A 4,864-nucleotide genomic window follows, 5' to 3' on the forward strand; every position below is an offset into this window, starting at 1 on the left:
ATAGCTCTGGGCTACAGGGAAGAAAGAGGAATTGAAGAACCAGGACCGGCAGCCGGACAAGACAAATAGGGAGGAAATAAAAAATAGTGGCAGGGAGCCAGACAGAAAGAGGTGGACAAAGACAAACAAATACCATGGGACTACAGGACAGAGAATGGAAAGAGGGAGCTGGACAGACAGAGAGACCCAGGGAAAAATCCAGACGGGCTACAGGGGGCAGATGGAGGCATTAAAACGGGACGGGGAGCTGGACAGACAGGGACCACGGCGAATATCGCTGGGTGTGGGAAGTGTGGCGACTGAGCTGCGGTACCTAATTTTGGCTGACGGCCTTCCCTGAGCATTTAGTAGGCTGAGAAATGACTATGCCCTTTTCCCACTTGCAGCCCAGGCAGTAATATTCATTGCCTCTGTACCAAAAAGCATCAGAGTGTCTTGAGCATTTCAGTCCTTTGTAGTTAACTGCTTTAAAAGTCTAGTGGTGGTTTTTGTCCGTGCCCCCCACCTGTGACCTAGGGAGGAAAAGCAGAAACAGGTTTTCTTTCCCGAAGACTAAGCCCCGGGGATCGGTGTATCGGTCTGCACGTGGCATTGGGGGTGAGAGCGACAGTGGCCGGTCATCAAGTACTGGTGAAAGAGTTTAAAAAAAAAAAACCACAAACCACAAACAAAAGAAGAGACACACAGATGAGATCGTGAAGGCAGGAGAGAAAAGACAGAAAGCTGCTGTGTGTGAGAGGGGTAGCTCTGTTTAGCAGGAAATGAGGCATCCGAGCTGACCAAATGCGAGCGGCTGATGTCCGAAGGAGTCGTACGCTGGTGATCCTTGGGCGTTGTTGGGTGGTTTGCACCTTTCCTCTCCTCTGTGCTATCGGTACTCTGCTCTCCTGCTCCTGCATACCCCCGAGGCTACCTGTGCAGGGCTTGTCCACGAGCGTGCTAACTAATTGGATGTGAAGTGGGAAAATCAAATGGGCCCGTTGGTATATTACGTGCCCTTCGCAGGCGACTGTAGAACCCCGGAAGTTCTATCTTTGCTCTGCACGGGACCATAGCTCTGCGCTCGTCACCGCTCCCATCGGCGAGCAGCACGGCTGCCCGTCTGTGGCACGCGATCCACGATAGGGCAGAGCGGCGGGCCGATATGCTGGGCGAGTGGCTTGGTTCCTTTGTCTGCCTAATTTGCCTCCTTAAAACCATAGTTTCAATGCTCCCTTTCTTTATTTCAGACCCCTCTGAAGATCTCCTGGCTGCCAAGTCATTTTCAGCTAGCAACACAGCTGAAATACAGCGCTGGTAGAAATCCAGCTGTTGAGCTGCTTCGATGGCAAAAAGCTTTTGTAACTTGAACCCCAGAATGTTTTGGCATCGAGGCTGCAAAGAGAGAAACATGCCGTGAACGGCTGTGCGCAGTGATACGTGGCTGCCTGTGACAGACGCCTTTTTCTGCTAAAGCCAGAGCATGGCTCCTTTGTGAAGAGCTGCTGGCACCGCACGATGTATGTCAGCTTTCCCTGTACCAGGTGCCCAGAGAACAGCATCTTAGTCTGACTGGAGCGTGTGGCAACCTCTTGTCTCGGCCACTTGAGAAAATGGCTACCTGTAGCAGCAATAACCATCTACTGTCCACAGGACAAATGAAAGACTTGGCTTTAACATGTCATAAAGGCACCTACAATGGAACGGTTCCCTCTGTTGTCGCATGTGGACTGACCTCCTTATGGTTCTTCGCTCGGCCTCTCTGTTGGTATCCAGCTCCCTCCTGTGCATCTGCAGCAACAAAATAAAACCAAAATCCACCAGCTACTGAAAAATACCCTAACAAACAGTAAACTGTCCCTGTTCTGACATCTTTGCTCCATTATTTTGTTGATATGTGCTTTGCGCGCCAATCTGCTGTGCTTGGTCAACTACATCGGTGAGTTCAAGAAATATAAAAGTGTGCATTATTAGATTACACCCCTCCCTTTTCTTTCCCCAATCCCAATAACCACATCACAGACCCGCTCTTGCACCAAGCAGGCAAATGTGGGTTTGCCTACCCTACTCTAAACCCCCACGCAGGGCAACTCTGAGACACACACACATCCACAGAGTCCAATGCTACACAGAACACGACAAATGACATGCCTCAAAGATGAGAGAAAAGCAACGAGAAGCATGACACCCAGAGAGAAGATGCTGCAGGGCAAGACCACCTGCAGGACTGTCACGGGGACGTGAAGAGGCTCTAAGGCAACCCCAAAAAGAGAGTAGAACATCTTGGCCTGTGACTAGAACTTACTCTCAAAACAGAGAGATATATGTGCAATAAGCCTGGCTTCAAGACCTCACCACCTAAAGATGTACAGGAGAAAGCCCAGTCCGTCCAAATGAACGCCTGGAAAGAGGAGCCGCTCGTGCGGCAGGGAATGCCACCACAGAAGATGACAGTCCGGAAACTTGCAAAATGGAAGGCCGAACCACACTTTAAGCTCAGTACAAAAGAAAAGAAGTGCCTGATTTGCACTACACTGATGAGGACAGGTGTTTAAGACCCTAGGGACGGCAGCCGAGGTACATGGCGTGCTCCTTGAGCACAATGAAGACATCGAGACCTGAGGAAGTTCTAAGACACAGGTGACACTCTGCACAAACTACACAAACACACGTAGGCTGGAACTGCCCTGGCCTGGCAAACACTACCATTGTGCTGAAAATAAACCCGCTCCCTGAGCCTGCCAAAAGGGGACTGTTCCTGGATGGCCCTCTCCCCTACACTAACTTTAAAACTTGAAAACTACTTCCTGAAAGTGCCAACCTTGTCTGCTCCTTCCCCCAACCTCTCCCCACCATCAGTGCCTCAACTTAGCTTTCACACGGCCAGGAGTCCCATTCCATCCTCAAAAAGAAAAAATACAATCAGCCCACTGGATTAATCCTGCAGTCTGCATCTGCAACACCATGGCCAGCAGGGCAAGGGAAGTGATCATCCCTCTGTACTTGGCACTGGTGAGGCCGCACCTTGAATCCTGTGTTCAGTTTTGGGCCCCTCACTACAAGAAAGCCATTGAGGTGCTGGAGCAAGTCCAAAGAAGGGCAACAAAGCTGGTGAAGGGTCTAGAGCACAATTCTTATGAGGAGTGGCTGAGGGAACTGGGACTGTTTAGTCTAGAGAAAAGGAGGCTGAGGGGAGACCTTATTGCTGGCTACAAATACCTATAGAGGTTGTAACAAGGAGGGTGTCGGTCTCTTCTCCCAAGTAACAAGTGATACGATGAGAGGAAATGGCCTCAAGTTGCACCGGGGGAGGTTTAGATTGGATATCAGGAAAAATTTCTTCACAGAAAGGGTTGTCAAACATTGGAATAGGGTGCCCAGGGAAGTGATGGAGTCATCATCCCTGGAGGTATTTAAAAGACATGTAGATGTGGTGCTTAGGGACTTGGTTTACTGGTGGACTTGGCAGTGTTAGGTTTATGGTTGTGCTAGATGATCTTAAGGGTCTTTTTGAACCTCAGTGATTCTGTGGTTCTGCAACTTGAAGCACACGGAGGTGGGAAAGTTCTTACGTCAGCACGAACACTGAAGTTCTGACACCACATTGACCCATTTTCTGAGAGTGGCCCACAAGAAGCATTTTTCCCTCACCACGTGCCTTCCTTGTGCTTATTCAGGTCACTGCCCTGGAACACGTAGGAGCACAGGCACCACACATACTTGAAAAGAGGTTGTAGCGAGGTGGGTGTCAGTCTCTTCTCCCAGGTAACAAGCGATAGGATGAGAGGAAACAGCCTCAAGTTGCACCAGGAGATGTTTAGAATGGATATTAGGAAAAATTTCTTCACAGAAAGGGTTGTCAAGCAGTGAAACAGGCTGGTGGGGAAGTGGTGAACTCACCATCCCTGGAGGTATTTAAAAGACGAGTAGATGTGGTGCTTAGGGATATTGTTTAGTGGTGAACTTGGTAGTGTTAGGTTAAAGGTTGAATTCGATGACCTTAAAGGTCCTTTCCAACCAAAACGATTCTATGATTCTGGAGAACGACCTTCCAGGTCATGAGTCTTGCAGAGACATGCGGGTAGCACACAGCCCAATACTGATTGCAGGATGTGGCAACCAGCAGGAAACATTCACTATGTGCAAAAGTGCAGGAAACAGTACTAACTCCACTGTGACCAGAGATGGTGCTGTCATAGAATCATAGAATACCCAGTGGGAAGGGACGTCATAGATCATCTGGTCCAAACTTTCTTGGCAAAAGCATGTTCCAGACAAGGTGTCCAGCTGAATCTTAAAAGTGTTTAATGTTAGGGAATCCACCTCTTCACTGGGGAGTTTATTCCAAAGGCTGATTGTTCTCATTGTGAAAAATTTTCCTCTTGTGTCCATTTGGAATCTCCCCAGGAGTAACTTGTACCCATTACCCCTCATCTTTCCATCTGACTCCTTGTAAAAAGGGAGTCTCCATCTTCTCTGTATCCACCCTTTAAGTACTGGAACATGGTGATGAGGTCTTCCCTAAACTTCTTTTCTCAAGGCTGAACAAATCCAGTTCTCTCGGCCTTTTCTCCTATAGCAGGCTTCCCAGTCCTTTGATCACCTTTGTGGCCCTCCTCTGAACCCTCTCCAGCCTGACCACATCTGTTTTGTATCACGGGGACCAGAACTGAACACAGTATTCCAAGTGTGACCTGACAAGCACTGAGTAGAGTGGAATAATGACTTCTTTATCTCTGCAGGTGATGCCCTTGTTGATGCGACTCAGCATCCTCTTGTCTGTCTTTGCCACTGCAGAAAGTCACAAAGTTGGCCAGCATCTGGGATAGGGTGGTAGAGCTGTAGCAGGTCCCCAGGGAAGACAAATTCCCCAGGAGGAAGTCCA

Source organism: Nyctibius grandis (assembly GCF_013368605.1).
Source record: "Nyctibius grandis isolate bNycGra1 chromosome 34 unlocalized genomic scaffold, bNycGra1.pri SUPER_34_unloc_1, whole genome shotgun sequence".
Taxonomy (NCBI): domain Eukaryota; kingdom Metazoa; phylum Chordata; class Aves; order Nyctibiiformes; family Nyctibiidae; genus Nyctibius; species Nyctibius grandis.